Source organism: Salvelinus fontinalis, chromosome 16 (genome assembly GCF_029448725.1).
Source record: "Salvelinus fontinalis isolate EN_2023a chromosome 16, ASM2944872v1, whole genome shotgun sequence".
Taxonomy (NCBI): Eukaryota; Metazoa; Chordata; class Actinopteri; order Salmoniformes; family Salmonidae; genus Salvelinus; species Salvelinus fontinalis.
Genome location: NC_074680.1, coordinates 23106129 through 23125727, shown reverse-complemented (window position 1 = coordinate 23125727; position 19599 = coordinate 23106129).

Here is a 19599-nt window from a genome sequence, read left to right as displayed (position 1 = left end):
GGCCAATAAATAAATGTTTTATTTATTTAGGGGTGGATCAGCTTTAATGTTGCGGATAGATTGTTGTTTCCATCAATATAATTAATTGTCTGCATCATTTCCAATCCCCCATATATTTTTGGGGTAAATACACTACCGTTCAAAAGTTTTGGGTCACTTAATAATGTCCTTGTTTTTGAAAGAAACATACATTTTTTGTACATTAAAATAACATCAAATTAATCAGAAATACAGTGTAGACATTGTTAATGTTGTAAATGACTATTGTAGCTGGAAATGGCTGATTTTTTATGGAATATCTACAGAGGCGTACAGAGGCCCATTATCAGCAACCTTCACTCCTGTGTTCCAATGGCACGTTGTGTTAGCTAATCCAAGTTTATCATTTTAAAAGGCTAATTGATCATTAGAAAACCTTTTTGCAAATATGTTAGCACAGCTGAAAACTGTTGTTCTGATTAAAGAAGCAAGAAAACTGGCCTTCTTTAGACTAGTTGAGTATCTGGAGCATCAGCATTTGTGGGTTCGATTACAGGCTCAAAATGGACAGAAACAAATAACTTCCTTCTGAAACTTGTCAGTCTATTCTTATTCTGAGAAAGGAAGGCTGTTTCATGCGAGAAATAGCCAAGAAACGTACAACGCTGTGTACTACTCCCTTCACAGAACAGCACAAACTGTCTCTAACCAGAATAGAAAGAAGAGTGGGAGGCCCCGGTGCACAACTGAGCAAGAGGACAAGAACATTAAGAGTATCTAGTTTGAGAAACAGACACCTCACAAGTCCTCAACTGACAGCTTCATTAAATAGTACACGCAAAACACCAGTCTCAACGTCAACAGTGAAGATTGCGACTCTGGGATGCTGGCCTTCTAGGCAGAGTTCCTCTCTCCAGTGTACACAACATCTAGTCACTCAAGAGCACCCTTACCGCTCGACAGCACCCTTATCTCTGTAATCTAGCATGAGTAGGATGGTCATCTGAATCAGGGTTAGTTTGGCAGCTGGGGTGAAAGAGGAGCGATTACGATAGAGGAAACCAAGTCTATTTAACTTTAGCCTGCAGCTTTGATGTGCTGAGAGAAGGACAGTTTACCATCTAGCCATACTCCCAAGTACTTGTTTGAGGTGATTACCTCATGCTCTAAACCCTCAGAGGTAGTAATCACACCTGGGGGGAGAGGGGCATTCTTCTTATCAAACTACATGACCTTTGTTTTGGAGGTGTTCAGGACAAGGTTAAAGGTAGAGAAGCTTGTTGGACACTAAAAAAGCTTTGTTGTAGAGCATTTAACACAAAATCCGGGGACGGGCCAGCTGAGTATAAGACTGTATCATCTGCATATAAATGGATGAGAGAGCTTCCTACTGCCTGAGCTGTGTTGTTGATGTAAATTGAGAAGAGCGTGGGGCCTAGGATTGAGCCTTGGTGTACTCCCTTGGTGACAGGCAGTGGCTGAGACAGCAGATTTTCTGACTTAATACACTGCACTCTTTGAGAGAGGTAGTTAGCAAACCAGGCCAAAGACCACTCAGAGACCAATACTCCTTAGCTGGCCCACAAGAATGGAATGAGATACGACTTCCGGGTTGGAGCGAGTAGTCGCACTTCGCTTCGCTCCACAGGTAATATTACATTTCATTACAGTACAAAGGTTTGATTTGTTTGATCTGAGCAATTTTTCTTAGCTAGCTACATAGCCGTCTTTGTATCAAAGATAATTGTGTAGTTTAGAGTAATTATCGAGGTTAGCTAGCCAGCTATTTTCGTCCTTCTAACGTAGTCAACACTGCTAGCTAGCCAGCTAGCCAACTTCTACCGAATAGCAGCACTGTAGAAACTATTACATTACAACGGAACGACTTGATTAGTGTAGTGTTAGCTAGCTACATAGTTGTCTTTGCTGTCTTTGTATCTAAGATAATTGTGTAGTTTAGAGTAATTATCAAGGTTAGCTAGCCAGCTATTTTCGTCCGCAGCGCCGCGCCACCGTTCTCCTACTAGGTCAACAACTGCTAGCTAGCTAGTCAACTTCTACCGACTAGCAGCACTGTAGAAACTAATAATACATTACAACGGAACAATTGATTAGTGTAGTGTTAGCTAGCTACATAGTTATCTTTGCTGTCTTTGTATCTAAGATAATTGTGTAGTTTAGACTAATTATCGAGGTTAGCTAGCCAGCTATTTTCGTCGCCGCGCCACCGTTCTCCTACCTAGTCAACAACTGCTAGCTAGCTAGTCAACTTCTACCGACTAGCAGCACTGTAGAAACTAATAATACATTTCAACGGAACGATTTGATTAGTGTAGTGTTAGCTAGATACATAGTTGTCTTTGCTGTCTTTGTATCTAAGATAATTGTGTAGTTTAGAGTAATTACCAAGGTTATCGAGGTTACCTAGCCAGTTATCGAGGTTACCTAGCCAGCTACACTTTCAAACAAAGTCAACAACGCAGCCACTGCTAGCTAGCTTACTTCACCAGCCAGTAATGTATCATTTTAATCATTTTAGTCAATAAGATTTTTGCAACGTAAGCTTAACTTTCTGAACATTCGAGACGTGTAGTCCACTTGTCATTCCAATCTCCTTTGCATTAGCGTAGCCTCTTCTGTAGCCTGTCAACTATGTGTCTGTCTATCCCTGTTCTCTCCTCTCTGCACAGACCATACAAACGCTTCACACCGCGTGGCCGTTGCCACTCTAACCTGGTGGTCCCAGCGCGCACGACCCACGTGGAGTTCCAGGTCTCCGGCAGCCTCTGGAACTGCCGATCTGCGGCCAACAAAGCAGAGTTCATCTCAGCCTATGCTTCCCTCCAGTCCCTCGACTTCTTGGCACTGACGGAAACATGGATTACCACAGATAACACTGCTACTCCTACTGCTCTCTCCTCGTCTGCCCACGTGTTCTCGCACACCCCGAGAGCTTCTGGTCAGCGGGGTGGTGGCAATGGGATCGTCATCTCTCCCAAGTGGACATTCTCTCTTTCTCCCCTGACCCATCTGTCTATTGCCTCCTTTGAATTCCATGCTGTCACAGTTACCAGCCCTTTCAAGCTTAACATCCTTATCATCTATCGCCCTCCAGGTTCCCTTGGAGAGTTCATCAATGAGCTTGACGCCTTGATAAGTTCCTTTCCTGAGGATGGCTCACCTCTCACAGTTCTTGGTGACTTTAACCTCCCCACGTCTACCTTTGACTCATTCCTCTCTGCCTCCTTCTTTCCACTCATCTCCTCTTTTGACCTCACCCTCTCACCTTCCCCCCCTACTCACAAGGCAGGCAATACGCTTGACCTCATCTTTACTAGATGCTGTTCTTCCACTAATCTCATTGCAACTCCCCTCCAAGTCTCTGACCACTACCTTGTATCCTTTTCCCTCTCGCTCTCATCCAACACTTCCCACTCTGCCCCTACTCGGATGGTATCGCGCTGTCTCAACCTTCGCTCTCTCTCCCCCGCTACTCTCTCCTCTTCCATCTTATCATCTCTTCCCTCTGCTCAAACCTTCTCCAACCTATCTCCTGATTCTGCCTCCTCAACCCTCCTCTCCTCCCTTTCTGCATCCTTTGACTCTCTATGTCCCCTATCCTCCAGGCCGGCTCGGTCCTCCCCTCCTGCTCCGTGGCTCGACAACTCATTGCGAGCTCACAGAACAGGGCTCCGGGCAGACGAGCGGAAATGAAGGAAAACTCGCCTCCCTGCGGACCTGGCATCCTTTCACTCCCTCCTCTCTACATTTTCCTCTTCTGTCTCTGCTGCTAAAGCCACTTTCTACCACTCTAAATTCCAAACATCTGCCTCTAACCCTAGGAAGCTCTTTGCCACCTTCTCCTCCCTCCTGAATCCTCCCCCCCTCCTCCCTCTCTGCGGATGACTTCGTCAACCATTTTGAAAAGAAGGTCGACGACATCCGATCCTCATTTGCCAAGTCAAACGACACCGCTGGTTCTGCTCACACTGCCCTACCCTGTGCTTTGACCTCTTTCTCCCCTCTCTCTCCAGATGAAATCTCGCGTCTTGTGATGGCCGGCCGCCCAACAACCTGCCCGCTTGACCCTATCCCCTCCTCTCTTCTCCAGACCATTTCCGGAGACCTTCTCCCTTACCTCACCTCGCTCATCAACTCATCCTTGACCGCTGGCTATGTCCCTTCCGTCTTCAAGAGAGCGAGAGTTGCACCCCTTCTGAAAAAACCTACACTCGATCCCTCCGATGTCAACAACTACAGACCAGTATCCTTTCTTCCTTTTCTCTCCAAAACTCTTGAACGTGCCGTCCTTGGCCAGCTCTCCTGCTATCTCTCTCAGAATGACCTTCTTGATCCAAATCAGTCAGGTTTCAAGACTAGTCATTCAACTGAGACTGCTCTTCTCTGTGTCACGGAGGCGCTCCGCACTGCTAAAGCTAACTCTCTCTCCTCTGCTCTCATCCTTCTAGACCTATCGGCTGCCTTTGATACTGTGAACCATCAGATCCTCCTCTCCACCCTCTCCGAGTTGGGCATCTCCGGCGCGGCCCACGCTTGGATTGCGTCCTACCTGACAGACCGCTCCTACCAGGTGGCGTGGCGAGAATCTGTCTCCGCACCACGGGCTCTCACCACTGGTGTCCCCCAGGGCTCTGTTCTAGGCCCTCTCCTATTCTCGCTATACACCAAGTCACTTGGCTCTGTCATAGCCTCACATGGTCTCTCCTATCATTGCTATGCAGACGACACACAATTCATCTTCTCCTTTCCCCCTCTGATAACCAGGTGGCGAATCGCATCTCTGCATGTCTGGCAGACATATCAGTGTGGATGACGGATCACCACCTCAAGCTGAACCTCGGCAAGACGGAGCTGCTCTTCCTCCCGGGGAAGGACTGCCCGTTCCATGATCTCGCCATCACGGTTGACAACTCCATTGTGTCCTCCTCCCAGAGTGCTAAGAACCTTGGCGTGATCCTGGACAACACCCTGTCGTTCTCAACTAACATCAAGGCAGTGACCCGTTCCTGTAGGTTCATGCTCTACAACATTCGCAGAGTACGACCCTGCCTCACACAGGAAGCGGCGCAGGTCCTAATCCAGGCACTTGTCATCTCCCGTCTGGATTACTGCAACTCGCTGTTGGCTGGGCTCCCTGCCTGTGCCACTAAACCCCTACAAATCATCCAGAACGCCGCAGCCCGTCTGGTGTTCAACCTTCCCAAGTTCTCTCACGTCACCCTGCTCCTCCGCTCTCTCCACTGGCTTCCAGTTGAAGCTCGCAGCTGTGAGGGGAACGGCACCTCCGTACCTTCAGGCTCTGATCAGGCCCTACACCCAAACAAGGGCACTGCGTTCATCCACCTCTGGCCTGCTCGCCTCCCTACCTCTGAGGAAGTACAGTTCCCACTCAGCCCAGTCAAAACTGTTCGCTGCTCTGGCACCCCAATGGTGGAACAAACTCCCTCACGACGCCAGGTCAGCGGAGTCAATCACCACCTTCCGGAGACACCTGAAACCCCATAAAATAATCCTTCTAACCCCCCCCCCCACCCTTTAAAGATTTAGATGCACTATTGTAAAGTGGTTGTTCCACTGGATATCATAAGGTGAATGCACCAATGCTCTGGATAAGAGCGTCTGCTAAATGACTTAAATGTAATGTAATGTAAATGTAAAAGAATGGTCTACTGTATCAAAAGCTTCGGCCAAGTCAATAAAAATAGCAGCACAACATTGCTTAGAATCAAGGGCAATGGTGACATCATTGAGGACCTTTAAGGTTGCAGTGACACATCCATAACCTGAGCGGAAACCAGATTGTATACTAGAGAGAATACTATAGACATTAAGAAAGCCAGTCCGTTGATTATTGACAAGTTTTTTCCAACACTTTTGATAAACAGTTCAAAATAGAAATGGGCCTATAACAGTTAAGATCAGCTTGATCTCCCCCTTTAAATAATGGACCAACCATGGCTTCCTTCCAAGTAATGGGAACGTTCCCAGAAAAGAGAGACAGGTTCAAAAGATTGGATATAGGCTTGGCGAAGATAGGGGCAGCAACCTTAAAGAAGAAAGTGTCTAAACCATCTGACCCAGATGTTTTTTGGGGGTTTAAGTTTCAGGAGCTCCTTTAGCACCTTGGACTCAGTGACCACCTGCAGGGAAACACTTTGTAACTTTGACTATCAGGGATAGTCGCATTGGAAGGGGTGGGAGATGAGGAAATGTTGGACGGGCAAGGAGGCATGGCTGAGTCAAATAGGAACCCTGACTTAATGAAGTGGTGATTAAAGAGCTCAGCCATGTGCTTCTTGTCAGTAACAACCACATCATCAACTTTAAGAGGACATGGGCAGCTGTGAGGAGGAGGGTTTATTCTCCAGGTCTTTAACCATTCTCCAGAACTTATTGGCGTTAGACCAAAGGAGAGAGAACTGCTCCTTAAAGTAACTAACTCTGGCGTTCCGGACTTGAATAAGTTCCTCTATTTCTTTTTGTTTTTCCTCTAACTTATTATGTGCCTCTATGGTACAGTTTTTATTGCTATCTATCTGTACTGTTAGTCCTTCAATTTCCTGTGTTAATATGGACTCTTGACCTAAATTGCTTTTGTTTTATAGTTGTGTACTGAATTGCATGGCCTCTAAAGGCACATTTAAAAGTCTCCCATACAATAAGGGGATCTGCTGTACATATGTTATGCCGGAAAAAGTCAGTTATAAATTATTCTGTTCTAATAAAAACAAGTTATCATCCAGTAGGCTTTGATTCAATTTCCAGTATCCTCGCCGGGGGGGGGGGGTTCCTGGCTCATCACGCTCTAGCGACTCCTGGTGGTGGGCCAGGGTGCCTGCAGGCTGACTTCGGTCGTCAGTTGAGCGTTTTTTCCTACGACACATTGGTGCTGCTGGCTTCTGGGTTTAGCGAGCGGGTGTTAAGAAGCGCGACTTGGTGGGTCATGTTTTGGAGGACACATGACTCGACCTTTGTCTCTCCTGAGCCCGTTGGAGAGTTGCAACGACGAATGAAGAACGTAATCACAAAATTGGGGAGAAAAAGAGGGTAAAATAAAATAAAAATATATGTATAATAATATATACATGTTTACAACTGTGACAATGATAAATATAAATGGGGGGCAGCCCGACAGTATGCTCTCAATGGTGCTCCTGTAGAACACTTTAAGGGCCCTCGGGGACAGGCCACATTTCTTCAGCATCCTGAGGTTGAAGAGTCACTGTCATGGCTTCTTCACCACAGTGTCTGTGTGGTTTGACCAGCTCCTTGGAGATGTCTTCTGACCGTCTCCATGGCGGCCCCGTTGATGAGGATGGGGTGTGCCCAACTTGGTTCTTCCTGAAGTCCACAATCAGCTCCTTTGTTTAGCTGACGTTGAGGCAGAGGTTGTTTACCTGGCACCACACTGAGAGAGTGCCAACCTCTTCCCTGTAGACCATCTCGTCGTTGTTCATAATCAGGCCTACTACTGTTGTGACGTCAGGGAACTTGATGACTAACACACAAGTACACAGGGAACAATGAGAGGAGAATATATCTACTATAGTTCTGTCCTTCTGTTTATTTCAATAAGCATCTCCTCTTCTATATTTCCCCATGTGGGTTGAATGGAGGAAAAGCTATGCAGCCAGAGTAGTTAAGAGGACGAAACGCAAACACAGAGTGAGCTCAGAGAAGTGCTGGAGCTGTCTAGGCTAATGCCTTTTAAAAACACTAGAATGTCACTAACATCAGTAGGTACACAACATCAACTGCATGGTGTAGCACACTGCAATCAGTCCCACTGAGGCTGCCCGTCTGAGAAGATACTATGTGACTGGTGGGGTGGGCAGGGCAGCCTGATTAGACAGGCTTTCATCCTGTGTGGCAGCAACATTAACAAATCAACTTCATTACAAGGCTTGGTGCCTGTATGGCGGCGGTGTCCGTGTCAGACTGCCGCTAAAACGGAAAGACACACAAGTCACAATTAATCACAAGCAAAGCCACGCAAATGATGAATTTATAAGTAAACTCCCAAACATAAACATGTGCCTACACACACACACTCCTCTAAAGAGACAGACGAAACTTCAGCCTTGTGTCTATCCGCAGAGGGCAAATACAACACGCGTTAACCACCAGAGCGCACACACACACATTACGCAGTACAGTAAGGATTATCATGTCATATAAAATTCATATTGATTCTGTTAATGAGTTTCTAATATTTTTAGGGTCTGAACTGGGGAAGAGGAATACATACCCTCTGTGTGTAATTAACATTTCTCTCCTTCCTCTCTCCACAGGTTTGCTCAGGCTGTGCAACTGGGTCACACTGTTTATGTGTGTGTGTGTGTGTGTGTGTGTATGTGTGTGTGTGTGTGTGTGTGTGTGTGTACAGTGTGTGTGTGTGTGTGTGTGTGTGTGTGTGTGTGTGTGTGTGTGTGTGTGTGTGTGTGTGTGTGTGTGTGTGTGTACAGTGTGTACAGTGTGTGTACAGTGTGTACAGTGTGTGTACAGTGTGTGTGTGTGTACAGTGTGTGTACAGTGTGTGTCCATATACAACAGTATGTCAGTGTTAAACTGTATATTTATATGTTTGTGTGCATGTGCATATGTTCAATCGTAGTGTGTGTGTGGGTGTGCGTGCATGTGTTCAATCGTAGTGTGTGTGTGGGTGTGCGTGCATATGTTCAATCGTAGTGTGTGTGTGTGTGCGTGTGTGCATGTGTTCAATCGTAGGGTGTGCGTGTGTTCAATCGTAGTGTGTGTGTGGGTGTGCGTGCATGTGTTCAATCGTAGTGTGTGTGTGGGTGTGCGTGCATGTGTTCAATCGTAGTGTGTGTGTGGGTGTGCGTGTGTGCATGTGTTCAATCGTAGTGTGTGTGTGGGTGTGCGTGCATGTGTTCAATCGTAGTGTGTGTGTGGGTGTGCGTGCATGTGTTCAATCGTAGTGTGTGTGTGGGTGTGCGTGCATGTGTTCAATCGTAGTGTGTGTGTTCTACATGAAGCCTGTGTCCCTTTTTCCCCCAGGATGTCCCTCCTCCCTCGCCTTAATGAAGTCACAGGGAAAGAAGGGAGGAGAGGCCTGGTTGTTTTTCTCCTGGTCTTCTTTTGGGCCACAGTCTGAGTATCTAATTACCACCGACCTCGAGCCCAGGCTCATAAGGTGGCTAAACTAATACTGCCACTGTCCAGGGGTTTGGTTGGTTGGTCGGGGACCGAGTTAGTAGGCTGAGTTCCAAATGGCTCCTTATTTCCGATGGAGCTGCTTTAGCTGGTAAAAAGTAGTGCACTATGTAGAAAATAGGTGCCATTTGGGACGCAGAGGCTCTCAGAGGGTCCATCGTTTAGCCAGAAAGGCCAGGGGGCGCTCATTACCGTGGGACACTGATCATTTCAGAGGTGCTCTGCCGTCCACCATCCCCTTTCCCCCCTGACCCTTCATTCATTCATGCTGAGAGAGACCAACACAGGGTTGTTTATCCAAGAAGGAGGGAGGGAAGTATACATACATGCAAACAGAGCCCGGTATCCTTTTTGTGGACCTGCATGTAGGTCAGAGACTGGCGTGGTGTGTGTGTGTGTGTGTGTGTGTGTGTGTGTGTGTGTGTGTGTGTGTGTGTGTGTGTGTGTGTGTGTGTGTGTGTGTGTGTGTGTGTGTGTGTGTGTGTGTGTGTGTGTGTGTGTGTGTGTGTGTGTGTGTAGGGGACAGGGAGGACAGGCGGGGAGGGGTCGGGAATCCCAGTTTAATGCCAGGGGGACGCAGGAGTCCCTCAATCCCTACTTCATTAAAACCAAATAAAACACTGAGGCCATTTATCTCTTTTCCTCCAAAGCGATAAACACAAATAGGTTCACCCCCTCCTTTCTTTCTTCTCCTCGCCTCTAGTCTCAACTGCTCTTCTCTCCGCTCCTCTTCCATCAACTGAGCCTCACCCCTATGAAAAACATCACGGGGCGAGATAGAGAGAGTAACAGAGAGGGAGAGAGAGAGGAAGTACAGTAGTGACCTGCACCTTTTTCTTTAATACCCAGGCGACATTAAATCAATCTATCCGTTCTAATTGGTCAGTGGCAGTTCCTTTCTTCTCATGTAAATAATATAACTGCATCCTACCATCCTATGCACAGATGATTTAGTGCAGCAGAGGGTGACAGAAGGGGGTGAGGGAGAAGAAAGGGAGAGCAAGGGAACAGGTAGAGGAGGGAGGGGTTATTTAGTGAAGGAGGTGAGGGGCTTAGGAGGTAATAGGGGGATGGTAGTGTGTGTGGGGGGGGGGGGTTAGAGGGGGGGTGTTTGGTGAAGAGGGTGAGGGAGTGAAAGATGAGGGAGGAGGTGAAGAGGTGTGGGGTTGTCTCAGAAGCTTGCAGTAGGCCATTGTGCCTGTTATTAATTGGATTACAATTAGCCAGATTCAACCCTATTAATGAAGTCTGTGTTAAAATGATGGCCCTTACTATGGGTGGGGACACCCCTTTCTGTACGACACACACACACACACACACACACACACACACACACACACACACACACACACACACACACACACACACACACACACACACAAACCTCCAATGAGCTTAGTCAATGCTCCCCAGATAGGACAGGGATTGTGGGGGGGGTAGGGGGGGGGGTGGCTTTTAGGCTACAAGTCTTCGTAATGGAGGCATTTTGCACGCTTTACACAGGACATAGTAAACCATTTCATAAGACATGACCCCACCCCCCCCACCCACTACTTACCTCATCTGTGCTACTCTCTGAGTCACACCATCATTCATATCCCAGTCCAGTAGTATAAAAAGCTGTAAAAAAAATAATAATACAATCTGAATATATGAATTAAAATCAAACCCATGCTCAACCACAGCCCTGTAAATAACCTATTGCACTTTCTTATCCTCAGAAAAAAAGTTATTTTTGTCCAGTCTTACCTTCAGAAAGAAAAATAACCTTTTGTCCTGTCTTACCATCAGAGCAAAAGCAAACATGCTTCCGGTTCTGTGTTAATTTTCAACAGAAATCCAATTCCATTCGTCATCTGATCTCTCACCAGGTACACATCATCTTAATATTGTTTTGAGACACCACTCACCTGATCTCTCACCAGGTACACATCATCTTAATATTGTGTTTTGAGACACCACTCACCTGATCTCTCACCAGGTACACATCATCTTAATATTGTGTTTTGAGACACCACTCATCTGATCTCTCACCAGGTACACATCATCTTAATATTGTGTTTTGAGACACCACTCATTTGATCTCTCACCAGGTACACATCATCTTAATATTGTGTTCTGAGACACCACTCATTTGATCTCTCACCAGGTACACATCATCTTAATATTGTGTTTTGAGACGCCACTCATCTGATCTCTCACCAGGTACACATCATCTTAATGTTGTTTTGAGACACCACTCATCTGATCTCTCACCAGGTACACATCATCTTAATGTTGTTTTGGGGCACCACTCATCTGATCTCTCACCAGGTACACATCATCTTAATGTTGTTTTGGGGCACCACTCTGACATATATTTCGGTTTCCTGCGGTTGGATGTGGAGAGGTTTCTGTAAATGGTTTCCAAGGGGACCGTAACCACGGCTGGGTCACAGGGACTGTGTTAGTGGTAGAGAATGGGAGAGAGTGGTAGGGAGGGGTAGAGAGGGTGAGAGGACCTTAGGGCAGTGGTTCTAACAGATGAGTCTGTTCCCTGTGAATTAAGGACTGTTTGACTGCGCCGTAGTGAGAAAGTAAGGTACACAAATACTAGTATATCACACACAAACATGTGAGGTTAAATTAGTAAGTGATTGACAGAATATAAGAATAACATCAATGTCTATCCATTCACTGTGTTTCACACACAAAGACTATTAAATAAATGACACATACACTGATGAATAGGCCATCTCGGGTTCAGCAGAGGAGGGGTGAGAAGAGGAGAGGACAGGAAGAGAGGAGGGATGAGAAGAGTAGAGGACAAGAGGAGAGGAGGGGTGAGAAGAGGAGAGGACAGGAGGAGAGAATGGGTGAGAAGAGGAGAGGACAGGAGAGGAGGGGAGAGAAGAAGAGAGGAGGGGTGACAAGAGGAGAATACAGGAGGAGAGGAAGGGTGAGAAGAGGAGAGGACAGGAGGAGGGGTGGGAAGAGGAGAGGAGGGGTGAGAAAAGGAGAAGACAGGAGGAGAGGGGTGGGAAGAGGAAGGGTGAGCAGAGGAGAAGACAGGAGGAGAGTAGGGGTGAAAAGAGGACAGGACAGGAGGAGAGGAGGGGTGAAAAGAGGACAGGACAGAAGGAGAGGAGGGGTGAAAAGAGGACAGGACAGGAGAGGAGGGGTGAGAAGAGGAGAGGACAGAAGGAGAGGAGGGGTGAGAAGAGGAAAGGAGGGGTGAGAAGTGGAGAAGACAGGAGGAAAGGAGGGGCTAGAAGAGGAGAAGACAGGAGGAGAGGAGGGGTGAGAAGAGAAGAGGAGAGGCCAGGAGTAGAGGAGGGGTGGGAAGAGGAGAGGAGGGGAGTGGTGAGAAGAGGAGAAGACAGGAGTAGAGGAGGGGTGAGAAGAGGAGAGGACAGGAGGAGAGGAGGGTGAAAAGAGGAGAGGAGGGGTAAGAAGAGAAGACAGGAAGAGAGGAAGGGCGAGAAGAGGAGAAGACAGGAGGAGAGGAGGGGTGAAAAGAGGAGAGGAGGGGTGAGAAGAGGAGTGGAGGGGTGAGAAGAGGAGAAGACAGGAGGAGAGGAGGGGTGAGAAGAGGAGAAGGCAGGAGGAGAGGAGGGGTGAAAAGAGGAGAGGAGGGGTGAGAAGAGGAGTGGAGGGGTGAGAAGAGAAGATGAGAAGACAGGAGTAGAGGAGGGGTGAGAAGAGGAGAGGAGGGGTGAGAAGAGGAGAAGACAGGAGTAGAGGAGGGGTGAGAAGAGGAGAAGACAGGAGGAGAGGAGGGGTGAGAAGAGGACAGGACAGGAGAGGAGGGGTGAGAAGAGGAGAGGACAGAAGGAGAGGAGGGGTGGGAAGAGGAGAGGAGGGGAGGGGTGAGAAGAGGAGAAGACAGGAGTAGAGGAGGGGTGAGAAGAGGAGAGGACAGGAGGAGAGGAGGGTGAAAAGAGGAGAGGAGGGGTAAGAAGAGAAGACAGGAAGAGAGGAGGGGCGAGAAGAGGAGAAGACAGGAGGAGAGGAGGGGTGAGAAGAGAACAGGAGGAGAGGAGGGGTGAGAAGAGGACAGGACAGAAGGAGAGGAGGGGTGAGAAGAGGAGAGGAGGGGTGAGAAGAGGAGAGGACAGAAGGAGAGGAGGGGTGAGAAGAGGAGAGGAGGGGTGAGAAGAGGAGAGGAGGGGTGAGAAGAGGAGAGGACAGAAGGAGAGGAGGGGTGAGAAGAGGAGAGGACAGAAGGAGAGGAGGGGTGAGAAGAGGAGAGGAGGGGTGAGAAGAGGAGAGGAGGGGTGAGAAGAGGAGAGAACAGAAGGAGAGGAGAGGTGAGAAGAGAACAGGAGGAGAGGAGGGGTGAGAAGAGGACAGGACAGGAGAGGAGGGGTGAGAAGAGGAGAGGACAGAAGGAGAGGAGGGGTGAGAAGAGGAGAGGAGGGGTGAGAAGAGGAGAGGAGGGGTGAGAAGAGGAGAGGACAGAAGGAGAGGAGGGGTGAGAAGAGGAGAGGAGGGGTGAGAAGGGGAGAGGAGGGGTTAGAAGAGGAGAGGTGAGAAGAGGAGAGGACAGAAGGAGAGGAAGGGTGAGAAGAGGAGAGGAGGGGTGAGAAGAGGAGAGAAGGGATGAGAAGAGGAGAGGACAGAAGGAGAGGAGGGGTGAGAAGAGGAGAGGAGGGGTGAGAAGAGGAGAGGTGAGAAGAGGAGAGGAGGGGTGAGAAGAGGAGAGGAGGGGTGAGAACCAGCAGTCCTTTGGACTTGAACTTCAAATTGACCTTTGATCCCCTCCAGCTCAGATATCAAAACACAGTGCCATCTGGCCCTGACACACACAAACGCACTCACACGCACACACACACATGGATGGACAGACATACACATACACACAGAGTTAACAGGGGGCTGGGGAGCACAGGGGTTAATATCATAAGGTTAGGCAGTGGAATAGAGACCGCAATTATCTTCAATTCCAAGACAGAAAATCCTATTATTTGATGGTGAGTCTGACAGATGGACAAGCCAGCCACAGCCTCTCCTCCCATTCCTGAGCAAGCCAATCTGGAGGCCAGGGGCGAGGAGGGCGGAGAGGGCTGAGGGAGGAGGACAGGGGGGTGGGACACAATGGAACACAATGGTGGGAGAGGGCAGAAGGGGCAGCTAGGTAGTGTGGTCGCTTTAGGTGGCGGGTGGAGAGGGGAGGGTTTGCCCATGAAACCTGAGATTCAGAGAGTCGTCCCTTCTCGCCCCTCGGCCACAATGAGAAGCGAGGCTGTTTGAAGAGCTCAGCTGTTGGGAAGTGAGATGACAGATGAAGATATCTACTCCCTGGGAACAGCAGGGGAGAGGGAGGAGAGGGAGAGAACATATTCCTTTTATTTATTGTAGTGAAGACATTTTGAATATTCTACCATATTTAAGAACATTTTACATTTAAATATTACAGTATGAATAACAGACAAAGTGGAAGAGGACAAAAATCAGGGCCTACAGTATAGAGCAAAAACTGTTAAGAGGTGTACATCACACACAACCCCAGAGTCTCTCTGCACACCGAGGTCTTTTCCATTTAGACAGACAGCTGAGTGTGGATTCAGTAGCGCTGAGTTACTATCAGACCCAGGAGAGCAGCTTTACAGGACAGGAACCAGAGAGAAAATAATTGTAATTACAATCTATCAGGAACATCAAAATGTTGTATCTCCCAGTTTAAATGGAAAGTGGGACAAATCAAACACTTGCACTGAGGCAGACAGTGAATACATTAACACTAATGGTGTCATGGATACATTGTAAGGCTTTGTATGAAGCTTGTTTTCTTTAAAGTTGTACATTTGGTTTATCAGTGAGACATATCATATGTCAATTACATTTACTCTGTGAAGCTGATGAAAAAGTCATTTTTGCCATCTACTCCCTTTCTCAACAAATCCACAGCCAGATACAGTTGACCACTTCAACATAAAGGGTTATTTCACCAGGAAAGCCATTGGCTTACAGGTAGACAGATCTTCCTCCTCAGACCACTGACTGACCACAGACTGGTTGTCCCAGACCCTGAACAACCTACAGGATACTGCAACAATGTTCTGTGGCCCATGTGTGGGGACATTGCCCTGGGCAACCCACCAGGCCTCTGTTCAGTCAACGAGAACAAGTGCCCCAGTGGACCATGTCTTCCACACCCTCCACCACCATCACCCACAGCACTCAATCCCCAGTCAGAGGGACAATGGCCTAGGGCCAGTCTACCAGCCGGACCCATCCAGGAAAACAAAACAGCAGCCAGCTCCCTCCGGACTCTTCCCCTATCACCACTGTATTCAACACACAGTGGCTTGCGAAAGTATTCACCCCCCTTGGCATTTTCCTATTTTGTTGCCTTACAACCTGGTATTCAAATGGATCTTTTACAGGTTTGAATAATTTTATTTACACAACATGTCTACAACTTTGAGGACGCAAAATATATTTTTTTGTGAAACAAACAAGAAATAACACAAAAAAACTGAAAACTTGAGCGTGCTTAACTATTCACCCCCCCAAAGTCAATACTTTGTAGAGACACCTTTTGCAGCAATTACAGCTACAAGGCTCTTGGGGTATGTCTCTATAAGCTTGGCACATCTAGCCACTGGGATTTTTGCCAATTCTTCAAGGCAAAACTGCTCCAGCTGCTTCCAAGTTGGATGGGTTCCGCTGGCGTACAGCAATCTTTAAGTCATACTACAGATTCTTAATTGTATTGAGGTCTGGGCAATGACTAGGGCATTCCAATACATTTAAATGTTTCCCCTCAAACCACTTGAGTGTTGCTTTAGCAGTATGCTTAGGGTCATTGTCCTGCTGGAAGGTGAAACTCCGTCCCAGTCTCAAATCTCTGGAAGAACAGGTTTCCCTCAAGAATTTCCCTGTATTTAGCGTCATCCATCATTCCTTAAATTCGGACCAGTTTCCCAGTCCCTGCCATTGAAAAACATGGATGTTGTTCTCGGGGTGATGAGAGGTGTTGGGTTTGCACCAGAAATAACGTTCAAAAAGCTCAATTTTAGTCTCATCTGACCAGAGTACATTCTTCCATATGTTTGGGGAGTCTCAAACATGCCTTTTGGCGAACACCAAATGTGTTTGCTTATTTTTTTTTTCCTTTTTTTTCTGGCCACTCCTCCATAAAGCCCAGCTCTGTGGAGTGTACGGCTTAAAGTGGTCCTATGGACAGATACTCCAATCTCCGCTGTAGAGCTTTGCAGCTCCTTCAATGTTATCTTTGCTCTCTTTGTTGCCTCTCTGATTAATGCCCTCCTTGCCTGGTCTGTGAGTTTTGGTAGGCGGTCCTGTCTTGGCAGGTTGGTTGTGGTGCCATATTCTTTCCATTTTTTAATAATGGATTTAATGGTGCTCTGTGGGATGATCAAAGATTCTGATACTTTTTATAACCCAACCCTGATCTGTACTTCTCCACAACTTTGTCCCTGACCTGTTTGGAGAGCTCCTTGGTCTTCATGGTGCCCCTTGATGAGTGGTGTTGCAGACTCTGGGGCCTTTCAGAACAGGTGTATATATACTGAGATCATGTGACACTTAGATTGCGCACAGGTGAACTTTATTTAACTAATTATGTGACTTCTGAAGGTAAATTGGTTGCACCAGATCTTATTTAGGGGCTTCATAGCAAAGGGGTGAATAGATATGCACACACCACTTTTCCATTGTTCATTTATTTTTTTATTTTTTTAAACAAGTAATTTTTTCCATTTCACTAATTTGGTATATTTTGTGTATGTCCATTACATGAAATCCCCCAAAAACATTTAAATTACAGGTTGTAATGCAACAAAATAGGAAAAACGCCAAGGGGGATGAATAGTTTTGCAAGGCACTGTAGGGCTGAGGTAGCTTGGGCAAGCCTGGGCAAGCCTGGGCAAGTGGTAGGGAAGAAGGAGCAGCTGGGGGGGTGGGGGACCAGAGAGGGAGAGAGGATGTATGGAGGCTTGAGAAGTCAGCTAAGGGCATATTTTGGGGGAAAATGACATCGAATGGCATAAAATGCTAACCACCATCATGTAAATTCATGAGGCACAAGGCCCCGTCTACTGCAACACAGAGTCAACAACCCTCCCTCCCTGATTATCAACTAATAGGTGCTCCACAGCCAACATATAAATAAGTTAATGAATAAGTCCACATAGGTTTATTTCCCCTTAATGGTGGTCCCAGCATGTTGGCCATTAGACACTGTGACCTAATTTAAGAGCCATTGCTCACACATTACATTAGCATCATCAGGGCTTTGTGGCAGCATCACAAATAGCACCCTATTACCTATGTAGTGCACTAGCTGGGGCCTGATCAAAAGTATTGCACTAAATAGGGAATAGGGTCTATTTTGGACGCATCCTATCCCCACCGCCACTCCTTGCCTCTTCTTCACACGGCTCCTACCTCTGTCGCCACTGAATGACAATGAAGGAGGTGGGCATAATGTAAGTTTGAACGTCCTTATTAGGACCCCTTCAGAATTCATTAGAAGCTCCAGCCAACACTTCATTATTAAGATGTCTCTGTCTCCCTCTCTCTCCTTTTCTCTCTTAGTGTGTGTGATACGTGGCTGTGTCAGAGTAATTAACAACTTCCGTGGCTGCTGCCGTGGTTGGCGCTGCAGTGTCACCAACATTTACCCACTTCCCTACCACGGCCGCGTCTGACAGTCATCACTTGTCTAAGTGGCAGAGTGGTTGGGAGGGAGGCGTGGGAGGAAGTAGGGGGGATGTTTGAAAGCTGAGTAAGGTGATGGTTTGGGAGGGAGGTGATGGGTGGGGAGGGAGGTGGGGGAGAGGAAGGAGATATGGGAGGGAGGTGATGGGGATGGAGGGAGGTGAGTGAGGAGGGAAGGAGGGAGGTGAGTGAGGAGGGAGGTGATGGGTGGGGAGGGAGGGAGGTGGGGGAGAGGAAGGAGATATGGGAGTGAGGTGATGGGGATGGAGGCAGGTGAGTGAGGAGGGAAGGAGGGAGGTGAGTGAGGAGGGAGGTGATGGGTGGGGAGGGAGGTGATGGGGGATGGAGGGAGGTGAGTGAGGGGGGAAGGTGATGGGTGGGGAGGAAGGTGATGGTGAGGGAGGTGATGTGAGGGGGGAAGGTGATGGGTGGGGAAGAAGGTGATGGTGGGGAGGAAGGTGTTGGTGGTGAGGAAGGTGATGGTGAGGGAGGTGATGGTGAGGGGGGAAGGTGATGGGTGGGGAGGAAGGTGATGGTGGTGAGGAAGGTGATGGGTGGGGAGGAAGGTGATGGTGAGGGAGGTGATGGTGAGGGGGGAAGGTGCTGGGTTGGGAGGAAGGTGATGGTGAGGGAAGAAGGTGATGGTGGGGAGGAAGGTGATGATGAGGGAAGAGGGTGATGGTGGGGAGGGAGGTGAGGGGTGAGGAGGAAGGTTATGGTGAGGAGGAATGTGATGGTGATGGAGGGAGGTGATGGGTGAGGAGGAAGGTGATTGTGAGGGAGGAAGGTGATGGTGGGGAGGAAGGTGATGGTTAGGAGGAAGGTGATGGTGAGGAGGGAGGTGATGGGTGGGGAGGGAGGTGGGGGAGAGGAAGGAGATATGGGAGGGAGGTGATGGGGATGGAGGGAGGTGAGTGAGGAGGGAAGGAGGGAGGTGAGTGAGGAGGGAGGTGATGGGTGGGGAGGGAGGGAGGTGAGTGAGGGGGGAGGTGATGGGTGGGGAAGAAGGTGATGGTGAGGGGGGGGGGGGAGAGGTGAGTGAGGGGGGAAGGTGATGGGTGGGGAGGAAGGTGATGGTGAGGGAGGTGATGGTGAGGGGCAAAGGTGATGGGTGGGGAAGAAGGTGATGGTGGGGAGGAAGGTGTTGGTGGTGAGGAAGGTGATGGTGAGGGAGGTGATGGTGAGGGGGGAAGGTGATGGGTGGGGAGGAAGGTGATGGTTGGGGAGGAAGGTGATGGTGAGGGAGGTGATGGTGAGGGGGGAAGGTGCTGGGTGGGGAGGAAGGTGATGGTGAGGGAAGAAGGTGATGGTGGGGAGGAAGGTGATGGTGAGGGAAGAAGGTGATGGTGGGGAGGGAGGTGAGGGGTGAGGAGGAAGGTTATGGTGAGGAGAAATGTGATGGTGATGGAGGGAGGTGATGGGTGAGGAGGAAGGTGATGGTTAGGAGGAAGGTGATGGTGAGGAGGGAGGTGATGGGTGAGGTGAGTGAGGAGGGAAGGAGGGAGGTGAGGGGTGAGGAGGGAGGTGATGGGGGATGGAGGGAGGTGAGTGATGTGGGAGGTGATTGGTGTGGAGGAAGGTGATGGTGAGGGGGGAGGAGGGAGGTGAGTGAGGGGGGAAGGTGATGGGTGGGGAGGAAGGTGATGGTGAGGGAGGTGATGGTGAGGGGGGAAGGTGATGGGTGGGGAGGAAGGTGATGGTGGAGAGGAAGGTGATGGGTGGGGAGGAAGGTGATGGTGAGGGAGGAAGGTGATGGTG